The following is a 13471-nucleotide window of genomic DNA, read 5'->3' on the forward strand; positions in this document are numbered from 1 at the left end:
ACAAATTACCTCGACTAACCTGTACCCCAGCACATTGAATTGGCACCGGTGCCCCCTGTATATAGAGCCTCATTATTGTTCTTTTATTGTGTTCTTTTTTTAAAACTTTAGTTTATTTGGTAAATATTTTCTTAACTCTATTTTCTTAACTGCATTGTTGGTTAAGGGCTTGTAAGTAAGAATTTCAATACAATTTGATTTGATAAAGGCATGTCTAGCAGAATAGGTACCAGAACATTTCTCTAATAATATGATGGATGCTTTTACAGCAGTCACTTTATTTGTGGCAATTTCCATCTTACAATTCCACCTTTCCATGCTTAGGCTATAGATAATGACTAAGACTTTGTGGCAGTTTCCTCTGAAGCTGTCTCAAGGAAATGGACAATAAAGTAATCACCATCCTCTTCATTGAGTGGTGAGTTGAATGCATTAGCCTTGAGGGTAGAAACATGAGCCAAAGTCCCACTTGACTGTCAAACCAGGTTTTAGTGGTGGGATTAAGCTGGTCTTTGAAAGTAACTGTAAAGATACTTTGACCATGAGACAATGCTTGAATAACATGATAGAATCATGATGCAGGTTGTGTGCACTGTCGCCTGGTTGACAATGACAGGAGTCATTTGGCATCTTGCCAATGGATGTCGATCCTAGAGCAGGGGTGGGCAATGTATGGACCTACACCACCGTTCAAAAGTTTGGGGTCACTTAGAAATGTCCTTGTTTATGAAAGAAAAAACATTTTTTTGTCCATTAATATAACATCAAATTGATCAGAAATACTGTGTAGACATTGCTAATGTTATGACTATTGTAGCTGGAAACGGCAGATTTTTTATGGAATATATAGCATAGGTATACAACATAGGTATACAGAGGCCCATTATCAGCAACCTTCACTCCTGTGTTCCAATGGCACGTTGTGTTAGCTAATCCAAGTTTAATCTTAAAAGGCTAATTGATCATTAAAAAACCCTTTTGCAATTATGTTAGCACAGCTGAAAACTGTTGTTCTGATTTAAAGAAGCAATAAAACTGGCCTTCTTTAGACTAGTTGAGTATCTGGAGCATCAGCATTTGTGGGTTCGATTACAGGCTCAAAATGGCTAGAAACAAAGACCTTTCTTCTGAAACTTGTTGTAGCGGTTTTCGTCCCCCTCTTCTGAAGAGGAGTAGGAAGGATCAGACCAATACGCAGCGTGGTAAGTGTTCGTCATATTTTCAATCAAAACTGAACACTACACAAACTGAAAACGAACCAGTTCTGTGGAAAACACAGACACAGAAAACAATCACCCACAACCAAAATGGGGAAAACAGGCTACCTAAGTATGATTCTCAATCAGAGACAACGATCGACAGCTGCCTCTGAGAACCATACCAGGCCAAACACAGAAATACAACATAGAAAAAAGAACATAGACTACCCACACCAACTCACGCCCTGACCAAACTGACACACAGACATAATAAAGGAACTAAGGTCAGAACGTGACACTTGTCAGACTATTCTTGTTCTGAGAAATGAAGGCTATTCAATGTGAGAAATTTCCAAGGAGCTCTCCAAACAGGCCAGGGAGCTCCAAAATTCCCAAGGAGCTCTCCAAACAGGTCAGGGACAAAGTCATTGAGTAGTAAAGATCAGCGTTGGGTTATAAATGTCACGCCCTGGTCTAAGTATTTTGTGTTTTTCTTCATGTATTGGGTCAGGCCAGGGTGTGGCATGTGGTTTTTGTATTGTGGTGTGTTTTGTCTTGGGGTTTTGGTGTGTATGTATTGGGATTGTAGCTAGTGGGGTTATCTAGCAAAGTCTATGGCTGTCTGGAGTGGTTCTCAATCAGAGGCAGGTGTTTATCGTTGTCTCTGATTGGGAACCATATTTAGGCAGCCATATTCTTTGAGTTTGTCGTGGGTGATTGTCCTTAGTGTCGTTGTTCCTATCTCTTTATTTATTTACACAAGTATAGGCTGTTTCGGTTTTCGTTACGTTCTTTGTTTTGTAGTGTTTTGTGTTTATTCGTGTTTCACGTTGTTCATTAAACATGGATCGCAATCTACACGCTGCATTTTGGTCCGACTATCCTTCACACCTAGAAAACCGTAACAGAATCACCCACCACCAACGGACCAAGCAGCGTGTCAACAGGCAGGAGCAGCCCAAAGAGGAGATGCGCTATAAGGATTTCTGGACATGGGAGGAAATCCTAAACGGAGAAGGACCCTGGGCTCAGCCTGGAGAATATCGCCGCCCCAAAGAAGAACTGGAGGCGGCGAAAGCGGAGAGGCGCCGGTATGAGGAGGCAGCACGGCGACTCGGAAGGAAGCCTGAGAGTCAGTCCCAAAAATGTCTTGGGGGGGGCTCAGGGAGAGTGTGGCAGAGTCAGGAGTCAGACCTGAGCCAACTCTCCCTGTTTATCGTGAGGAGCCAAGGAGGAGACCAGAACCAGAGCCGGTGTTGGAGGTGAGCGAAACAGAGACTGTGAAGGAGTTAATGGGAAAATTGGAGGAGAGAGAAATGAGGGAGTTGCTGTGTTGGTGCTTTTTGCATGGAATTCGCCCGACGGAACGTGTCGGGGATTTGATGGCACCTGGGTTAGCGCTCCATACTCGTCCTGAGGTGCGTGTTAGTCGGCTGGTGAAGTTGGTGCCAGCCTCACGCACCAGGCCTCCTGTGCACATCCCTAGCCTTGCACGTCCTGTGCCAGCACTGCTCTCAAGATCTCCAGTACGCCTTCACGGTCTAGCCCATCCTGTGCCACCTCCACACTCCAGCCCTCCGGTAGCAGCTCCCCGCACCAGGCTTCCTGTGTGTGTTCTCGGTTCAGTACCACCAGTACCAGCACCACGCATCAGGCCTACAGTGCGCCTCGCCTCTCCAGCGCTGCCGGAGCCTTTCTCCTCTCCTGCGCTGCCGGAGTCTCCCGTCTGTTCAGCCCTGCCGGAGCCTTTCTCCTCTACAGCGCTGCTGGAGTCTCCCGCCTGTTCAGCACAGCCAGGGCCTTTCTCCTCTACAGCGCTGCTGGAGTCTCCCGCCTGTTCAGCGCAGCCAGAGCTGCCAGCCTGCATAGAGCAGCCAGAGCTGCCAGCCTGCATGGAGAAGCCAGAGCTGCCAGCCGGCATGGAGCAGCCAGAGCTGTCAGTCTGCATAGAGCAGCCAGAGCTGTCAGTCTGCATAGAGCAGCCAGCCTGCATGGAGCAGCCAGAGCTGTCAGTCTGCATGGAGCAGCCAGAGCGGTCAGTCGGCAAGGAGCTGCCAGTCTGCACGGAGCTGTCAGTCTGCAAGGAGCTGCCAGTCTGCAAGGAGCTGCCAGTCTGCACGGAGCTGCCAGTCTGCACGGAGCTGCCAGTCTGCAAGGAGCTGTCAGTCTGCAAGGAGCTGCCAGTCTGTAAGGAGCTGCCAGTCTGCACGGAGCCGTCAGAGCTGCCAGTCTGTAAGAAGCTGCCAGAGCTGTCAGCCTACATGGAGCAGCCAGAGCCGCCAGTCAGCGTGGAGCAGCCAGAGCCGCCAGTCAGCGTGGAGCAGCCAGATCTTTCAGTCTGCCAGGATCCGCCAGTCGGCCAGACTCTTCCAGATCCGCCAGTCAGCCAGACTCTTCCAGATCCGCCAGTCAGCCAGACTCTTCCAGATCCGCCAGTCAGCCAGACTCTTCCAGATCCGCCAGTCAGCCAGACTCTTCCAGATCCGCCAGTCAGCCAGACTCTTCCAGATCCGCCAGTCAGCCAGACTCTTCCAGATCCGCCAGTCAGCCAGACTCTTCCAGATCCGCCAGTCAGCCAGACTCTTCCAGATCCGCCAGTCAGCCAGACTCTTCCAGATCCGCCAGTCAGTCAGCCAGACTCTTCCACTCTTCCAGATCTGCCAGTCAGCCAGACTCTTCCAGATCTGCCAGTCAACCAGACTCTTCCAGATCCGCCAGTCAGCCGGGATCTGCCAGAACTGCCAGTCGGCCAGGATCTGCCAGTCGGCCAGGATCTGCCAGGATCCGCCAGGATCCGCCAGATCCGCCAGTCAGCCAGGATCTGCCAGTCAGCCAGGATCTGCTGAAACCACAAGCCAGCCAGGATCTGATAGATCTATCTACCTGCCTGAGCTTCCTCTCACTCCCGAGCTTTCTCTCACTCCCGAGCTTTCTCTCACTCCCGAGCTTTCTCTCACTCCCGAGCTTTCTCTCACTCCCGACTTTCCCGAGCTTTCCCCTCAGTCCTCAGTCCTGAGCTGCCTCAGTCCCGAGCTGTCCTTCAGTCCCGATCTGCTCCTCAGTCCAGTGGGTTTCTGGGTGAGGACTACTAGGCCATGGTCGGCGGCGAGGGTGGACTATCCAGGGACGCGAGGAGAGGGGACTAAGACATTGACTGAGTGGGTTCCACGTCCCGCGCCGGAGCCGCCACCATGGACAGACGCCCACCCGGACCCTCCCTATTGTTTTGAGGTGCGTTCGGGAGTCTGCACCTTAGGGGGGGGGGGTTCTGTCACACCCTGGTCTAAGTATTTTGTGTTTTTCTTCATGTATTGGGTCAGGCCAGGGTGTGGCATGGGGTTTTTGTATTGTGGTGTGTTTTGTCTTGGGGTTTTGGTGTGTATGTATTGGGATTGTAGCTAGTGGGGTTATCTAGCAAAGTCTATGGCAGTCTGGAGTGGTTCTCAATCAGAGGCAGGTGTTTATCGTTGTCTCTGATTGGGAACCATATTTAGGCAGCCATATTCTTTGAGTTTGTCGTGGGTGATTGTCCTTAGTGTCGTTGTTCCTATCTCTTTATTTATTTACACAAGTATAGGCTGTTTCGGTTTTCGTTACGTTCTTTGTTTTGTAGTGTTTTGTGTTTATTCGTGTTTCACGTTGTTCATTAAACATGGATCGCAATCTACACGCTGCATTTTGGTCCGACTATCCTTCACACCTAGAAAACCGTAACAATAAAAAAATATCCGAAACTTTGAACATCCCACAGAGCACCATTAAATCCATTATTAAAAAATTGAAAGAATATGGCACCACAACAAACCTGCCGCCCACCAAAACTCACAGACCAGGCAAGGAAGGCATTAATCAGAGAGGCAACAAAGAGACCAAATATAACCCCGAAGGAGCTGCAAAACTCAACAGCGGAGATTGGAGTATCTATCCATAGGACCACTTTAAGCCGTACACTCCACAAGCTGGGCTTTACGGAAGAGTGGCCAGAAAAAAAGCCATTGCTTAAAGAGAAAATAAGTAAACAAGTTTGGTGTTCGCCAAAAGGAATGTGGGAGACTCCCCAAACATATGGAAGCAGGTACTCTGGTCAGACTTAGCTTTTTGACCATCAAGGAAAACGCTATGGCAGCATCATGCTGTGGGGATGTTTTTCATCAGCAGGGACTGGGAAACTGGTCAGATTTGAAGGAATGATGGATGGAGCTAAATACAGGGGAATAGTTTAGGGGAAACCTGTTTCAGTCTTCTAGAGATTTGAGACCGGGTCGGAAGTTCACCTTCCAGCAGGACAATGACCCTAAGCATACTGCTAAAGCAACACTCAAGTGGTTTAAAGGGAAATGTTTCAATGTCTTGGAATGGCCTAGTCAAAGCCCAGACCTCAATCCAAATGGTATGACTTAAAGATTGTTGTACACCAGCGGAACCCATCCAACTTGAAGAAGCTGGAGCAGTTTTGCCTTGAAGAATGGGCAAAAATCCCAGTGGCTAGATGTGCCAAGCTTATAGAGACATACACCAGGAGACTTGCAGCTGTAATTGCTGCAAAAGGTGGCTCTACAAAGTATTGACTTTGGGGGGTGAATAGTTATGCACACTCAAGTTTTGTTTTTGTCTTATTTCTTGTTTGTTTCACAAAAATGTTGTGTAAATCAAATGAAACAAACCCCCCAAAATGTATTTAATTTTCTCTGGTTTAATTCCAGGTTGTAAGGCAACAAAATAGGAAAAATGCCAAGCGGCGTGAATACTTTCGCAAGCCACTGTATATCCCATGCATGGTTCATGTTATCAGGTATGCTATTTGCAATAAGCATCATCACCTGTAGCCCAATTGATGCAGCATAGTGGCATTTTGTTGTGTTTGTTGTTGTGTTTGTTTGTTGTGGTGCCATATTCTTTCCATTTTTTAATAATGGATTTACAGTTGAAATCAGGAGTTTACATACACTAAGATTGGAGTCATTAAAACTCGTTTTCAACCACTCCACAAATTTCTTGTTAACAAACTATATTTTTGGCAAGTCGGTTAGGACATCTTATTATTTCACTTATAATTCACTGTATCACATTTCCAGTGGGTCAGAAGTTCACATACACTAAGTTGACTGTGCCTTTAAACAGCTTGGAAAATTCCAGAAAATGATGTCATGGCCTTAGAAGCTTCTGATTGACACCATTTGAGTCAATTGAATGTGTACCTGCAGATGTATTTCAAGGCCTACCTTCAAACTCAAGTGCCTCTTTGCTTGACATCATGGGAAAATCAAAAGAAATCAGCCAAGACGTAAAAAAAAAAAAAAGTAGACCTCCATAAGTCTGGTTCATCCTTGGGAGCAATTTCCAAACACCTGAAGGTACCACGTTCATCTGTACAAACAATAATACGCAAGTATATACACCATGGGACCACACAGCCGTCATATCACTCAGGAAGGAGATGCGTTCTGTCTCCTAGACATGAACGTACTTTGGTGCGAAAAATACAAATCAATCCCAGAACAACAGCAAAGGACCTTGTGAAGATACTGGAGGAAACAGGTACAAAAGTATCTATATCCACAGTAAAACGAGTCCTATATCGACAACCTGAAAGGCCGCTCAGCAAGGAAGAAGCCACTGCTCCAAAACCGCCATAAAAACCGCCAAAACCGCCAGACTACGGTTTGCAACTGCACATATGGACAAACATCATACTTTTTGGTTCTCTGGTCTGATGAAACAAAAATAGAACTGTTTGGCTATAATGACCATCGTTATGTTTGGAAGAAAAAGGGGGAAGCTTGCAAGCCGAAGAACATCATCCCAACCATGAAGCACAGGGGTGGCAGCATCATGTTGTGGGGGTGCTTTGCTGCAGGAGGGACTTGTGCACTTCACAAAATAGATGGCATCATGAGGATGGGAAATTATGTGGATATATTTAAGCAACATCTCAAGACATCAGTCAGGAAGTTAAAGCTTGGTCGCAAATGGGTCTTCCAAATGGACAATGACCCCAAGCATACTTCCAAAGTTGTGGCAAAATGGCTTAAGAACAACAAAATTCATGGTATTGGAGTGGCCATCACAAAGCCCTGACCTAAATCCTAAGTAACATTTGTGGGCAGAACTGAAAAAGCGTGTGTGAGCAAGGAGGCCTACAAACCTGACTCAGTTGTACCAGCTCAGTCAGGAGGAATGGGCCAAAATTCACCCAACTTATTGTGGGAAGCTTGTGGAAGGCTACCCGAAATTTTTGACCCAAGTTAAACAATTTAAAGGCAATGCTACCAAATACTAATTCAGTGTATGTGAACTTCTGACCCACTGGGAATGTGACGACAGAAATAAAAGCTGAAGTAAATAATTCTCTCTACAATTATTCTGACATTTCACATTTTTAAAATAAAGTGGTAATCCTAACTGACCTAAGACAGGGAACGTTTACTAGGATTAAATGTCTGGAATTGTGAAAAACTGAGTTTAAATGTATTTGGCTAAGGTGTATGTAAACCTCCGACTTCAACTGTAATGGTGCTCCGTGGGATGTTCAAAGCTGCTGATATTTTTTATAACCCCATGCAGATAGCATGGGGTTGCCTGTCTCCATTTCCCTATTGGGGTAATCATTAGCTTGATCCCAAATGTCATCTTTTAACTCATATTGATTAATTGTATGTCCCAATAAATTCAATAAACACAGTGAATATAATGTAAGCCTACCTGTTACAGTAACTTGGTGTAACCCGCCACCCGGGATACTTCTCACAGAAACCACTTCATGTCAATTTCCCACCAAAGCACTTTCCCTGGTTGCCACTACACTTGCTCAACTAAACATGTCATTTGTCTCAACACAATTTAAGTCACTCCCCCCCAAAAATGTTTGAGGTAAGTTGGCATTTTACCACAAGTTACCCTACAATTGACCTGTGTTACATTTAGCCCCACTCTCTGCTATGCAGTCACAAATTGCTGAGTAGTAACCTGCTTAAACAGGCAAACTCCAGGTTTAAAAATTGTGCAGTTTGCATATATTTAGGAGTTGAGAAAAAAATATAAAGTAGAAATGGAAAGCAGGGCTCCCCTTTGTTTTAACAAAGGCCATTTAAACTGCTGTTTTCGCGATTGCAAGAATTGTTGTGCAATGATTACTTGTCAGAATGCATGTTTCCCTCCTTATGGCACTCGCAAGCAGTGGTGGAAAAAGTGCCCAATTGTCATACTTGAGTAAAAGTAAAGATATCTTCAAAGAAAATGACCCAAGTAAAAGTGTAAGTCACCCAATAAAATACTACTTGCGTAAAAGTCAAAAGTAAAAGTATTAATCATTTCAAATTCCTTGTTGTAAGTCAACCAGACTGCACGATTGTCTTGATTTTTTACATTTGCGGATAGCCAGGGGCACACTTCAACACTCAGACATAATTTCCAAACAACTCATGTGGTTAGTGAGCCTGCCAGATCAGAGGCAGAAGGGATGACGGGGGATTTTCTCTTGATAAGTGCATGAATTTTTACTTAAGTACTTTATACCACTGACCGAGAGGAATATTTGTCTTGCGTAGAACACACAACAACAAGCCGACTAGGTAAATAGAACACGATTCTACTACGGGGTTGTCTGATTTTTCTATTCATGGCTCGTTTAGTTTGCAAAGGAAGAGTCAATGGGGACTGTTCTAGCATCTTCAAAGTGAGCATCTTAATCCATGTGAGTCAATCAAGTGTAAGATACGGAAAGCTTGTTGTAGACACAAGTATCACAAGATGTCCGTTCAGTCAACGGAACGTTCTGTCAAGGTTTTTTGAACAACCTCAACATTTTACTGAACCTCTGTAATTGATGTCAAGGAGTTTTTGATTGTGATGGATGAATCAGTTTCCCCCCCCAAAAAACCTAAGCTTAAACATCAACACTTCTCATATTTCGCCAATCATAAATCATCTTAACCCAGGCTGATGAATGACATGCTTCTCCAGACATTGAGAGAGAAAAAGCAGGGTGGTGTTCATTAGTGCACCCAATAGAAAACGTTGTAAAACATTCAGCAATGGAAAGCAAAGCGGTTACTATTGGACAACTCCAGGTTAGCCCTCCCTGTTTCAGTTTGTTTTCTTATGCTTGACGGCTAATGAACACAGCCCAGATAGAGAGGACATTAGCAGGAAAATAACCTCATGAACCTCAATCTATGGGAAGTGAGGTATGATGATTCAGGAAAATAACTGGCAACCATCAGACACAATTAAGGGATACAGTTCCCCCCAGAGACAGAGGAAGTGGATGGGAAGCTGCTACTGCTGTTGCTGAGAAGAGAGGAGGGAGTGGAGAAAACTACACAGAATGCCCTCATTCATTGGCAAATACCATCCTTCTTCCTCCCTCTCTCCCTGTGCCTCTAGAAGTGGAATAATTGGAAGAAAAATCTGACCGCCTAGTCTTTGGAGGTTTGTCCATGAGTGTGCGTTTTGGAGAGAAACCAGCGAGGCATCAACACACAGTCTGTGTCACACACTTACTAATCCGCCGACAAAACAATACCGATTGTATTCGTTTAAAAGGCACTGGAGAAAGAGGGATGAATGAATGAATAGAAGTGGTGGTGATCTCATGCATGGAGGTGACAGGCGGACCTGTGCGGTACAATATTCACAGACAGGCCGAAAGGTCACAGTCACCTCAGATGTTTGAGTCTTGGCAAGATCTCAATGGCACACATATACACAAGACGGAATGACTCAGAGCCATATATTTATAGAATTGGGCCAAGTCTTATCATTTTGAATATTGTTCTAATCCTAGGCATTCAGTTACATTGCTTAGTTTAAATATTCCTAAGAAAATGGCCCTGTGTAACGGTTTTCTTTAAGTGAAGTAGAGGCGGACCAAAACGCAGCGTGATTATATTCATTCATGTTTAATAAACACAAACACAACAAAACAATAAACGTGGAAAACCAAAAACAGCCCTGTCTGGTGCAAAACACAGAGACAGGAACAATCACCCACAAACACACAGTGAAACCCAGGCTACCTAAATATGGTTCCCAATCAGAGACAATGACTAACACCTGCCTCTGATTGAGAACCATATCAGGCCAGACATAGAAATTGACAAAGAAGACATCCAACATAGAATGCCCACTCAGATCACACACTGACCAACCAAAACATAGAAACATACAAAAGCAAACTATGGTCAGGGTGTGACACCCTGGCTGCGAAAAAGAAGCCTTCGTCCCTGCCCGCCCCTTCAGAAACCTCTTTCTTAAAGCTAAGGATCCGGATCACGTTCTGCTCATTCATTATTTTACACGCAATACATAGTAGCTGCTGATCACAATAATTCTAGACCTTAGGTTACATAGCTTTGTTTAAACATTTGCCGTATAATGGCCATGGCTGCGAATAAGGAGTTTTCGCGCCTCCCTCTCCTGCCCTTCCGGAAACCTTTCTCAAAGCTAATAATCTGGATCACATTCTGTGCATGTGTTATGTCTCGCACAATACATACCTGCTGCTCACACTCCCCCTCCCTTTCCGTTTCTCTTTACTCACCATTTTCATGGTGATGTAGACAACAGTGACTTCAAAAGTATAAACACCCCTTGACTTTATCAAAATGTTGTGTTACAGCCTGAATATAAAATTGATAAAATTGAGATTGTGTCACTGGCCAACACACAATACCCCATAACGTCAAAGTGGAATTATGTTTAGACATTTTTACAAATTAATGAAAAGTTAAAAGCTGAAATGTCTTGGGTTGAATACTTATTGACTCCTTTGAATGCCTTTGTCTCATGCTTATGTTAGCGATACTGTTACAACAGACAACAAAGTGTAACGGCTGTTGGTGGAAGAAGGTGAGGACCAAAGCGCAGCGTGGTACGTGTTCATGTTATTTATTAAACTGAACACTATATACAACAAGTAACAAAAGAACAACCGAAACAGCTCAGTCAGGTGCAAAACACACTAAACAGAAAATACCTACCCACACAGGTGGGAAAAGGCTACCTAAGTATGGTTCTCAAGCAGAGACAACAATAGCATTCTTAAAGCTGCCTCTGATTGAGAACCACACCCGGCCAAACACAGAAATCCAAAACATAGAAAAGGAACATAGAATGCCCACCCTAGTCACACCCTGGCCTAACCAAAATAGTGAATAAAAACCTCTCTATGTCCAGGGCGTGACAGAAAGTTCGTACAAACATGTCGATCATGTCTTTTGAGTACAACATGATCGCTGCATGTACTGTAGCCCAACACCCCTCCTGAAAAAAATAACAGGAAATCACGCTTGAGGTATGGAATGCATAGTTCGAACGTGTTGACCATATCTTTAATGTACAACATGACATTTCCCCCTCCATGTCAAGCACTGAGCAGAATCTACATAGGCAGCCACGTTAAAAAGAATCCTGCACATGCACAGAAATCTCTGTATCAATAGCCACAGCAATTGGGGTTGCAGAAAATCTGGAATCGCAACCACTCTATTAAAGCTGCAATATGTAACTCTTTGGGCGACCCAACCAAATTCATAGAAATGTGAGTTATAGATCTGTCGTTCTCATTGACTGCAAGTCTAAGAAGCGGTAGATATGATCTATGTGAGCTATTTCTATACTTCCCATTCTTAATTTTCCTTTTTGCGTCTTTAGGTTTTGTACCCCAGCTTCAAACAGCTGAAAATACAATATTTTTGGTTAATGAAAATATATTTCACAGAGGTTTAGATGGTACAATGATTCTCTAAACTACACTTGTTTTGTCTCAAACTGAAATTAGGCAAACTATTTGACTTTTAGCAAACAGGAAATAGCGGAGCAGGTAGTCTAGTGGTTAGAGCGTTGGGACAGTCACTGAAAGGTTGCTGGATCAAATCCCCAAGCTGACAAGGTAAAAATCTGTCATAGTGCCCCTGAACAAGGCAGTTAACCCACTGTTCCCCGGTAGGCCATCTTTGTAAATATGAATTTGTTCTAAACTGACTTGCCTGGTTAAATAAAAAGTAATTTAAATATTGCACCTTTAATGTCAGCAAGGGCTCTACACTGGCATATTTAACAAGGAGCACATGTGCACCTAAGTTGAAAGATGTCAATGCACAATGGGAGAGAATGGGAGAAACTCCCCAAGTACAGGTGTGCCAAGCTTTTAGCGTCATACCCAAGAATACTCGAGGCCGTAATCGCTGCCAAAGGTGTTTCAACAAAGTACTGAATAAGGTGTCTGAATACTTATGTAAACATGATATCAGATTTTTTTTTCAATACATTTGCAAATGTTTCTTAAAACCTGTTTTTTCTTTGTCATTATGGGGTTTTGTGTGTAGATTGGTATTTTTTCCTCATCAATCTAATCAATTTGAGATAAGATTGTATCAAAATGTGGAAAAAGTCAAGGAGTCTTTCGAATGCACTGTATATTCTACTTGAAAATATATCTATAAAAGTATAACTACGTATAACAATTACTGCTGCCAACAATTTCAGCTGACAGAATGAGGAATAACTAAATGTGAAAGTGTGTCTGTGAAGTTAGTTGCCTGACACAATGGAAATTCATTTTTAAGTGCAAACTTCAGCCCACCTGGCACTACAGTACATGCAGGCTCCAAGACACCTTGAATGAAAACATTAAAAACTCAAGATAAAATCAATACTAAATAGACTACATAAAAATAGAAAAACTACTCTCCAAGGGCATGGGAGTATTTCATCTTCTGTTGTCCCACCAGAAGGTTTACAGGCCCATCCTCCAAAAGGCACATATAGACAATCGTGCACTCCCTGTTGGAGATGTCTGTGTCTCCAAAAGCTAAAAACAGGGAAGATCAGATACATTTCTGAAATTTCCATCCCTAACTATAACATTTTCCGCCAAGATAGAACTGCCAAAGGGGACGGTGTTGCAATCTACTGCAGAGATAGCCTGCAGAGTTCTGCCTTTCTATCCAGGTCCAAACACCACAGACAGCCATTATTGAATGGAGCACTCACAAGGTTTCAGTGGATCAGCATCGATTCCCAGTATGCGGCCTATGCCTATAGAGCCAATCTGCTCCAATAGAAGAATATAGCTTTTCTGAAGGAGAATGTCCTGCCAGAAAAGGATGTTTAACAGTCATCTCCACTGCCAAGAGAGTTATGGCTACTATTGGTCAAGGATGTGCTACATAAGGTTTTCCGTGACACGTGGCGGTTTTCTCACATGAAGAATGAGCTGACAACGCTGAACAAAGATATGATTGCGCATGTGTGCATCTTAGTCCAACAAG

Source organism: Oncorhynchus tshawytscha, linkage group LG24, assembly GCF_018296145.1.
Source record: "Oncorhynchus tshawytscha isolate Ot180627B linkage group LG24, Otsh_v2.0, whole genome shotgun sequence".
Classification (NCBI taxonomy): domain Eukaryota; kingdom Metazoa; phylum Chordata; class Actinopteri; order Salmoniformes; family Salmonidae; genus Oncorhynchus; species Oncorhynchus tshawytscha.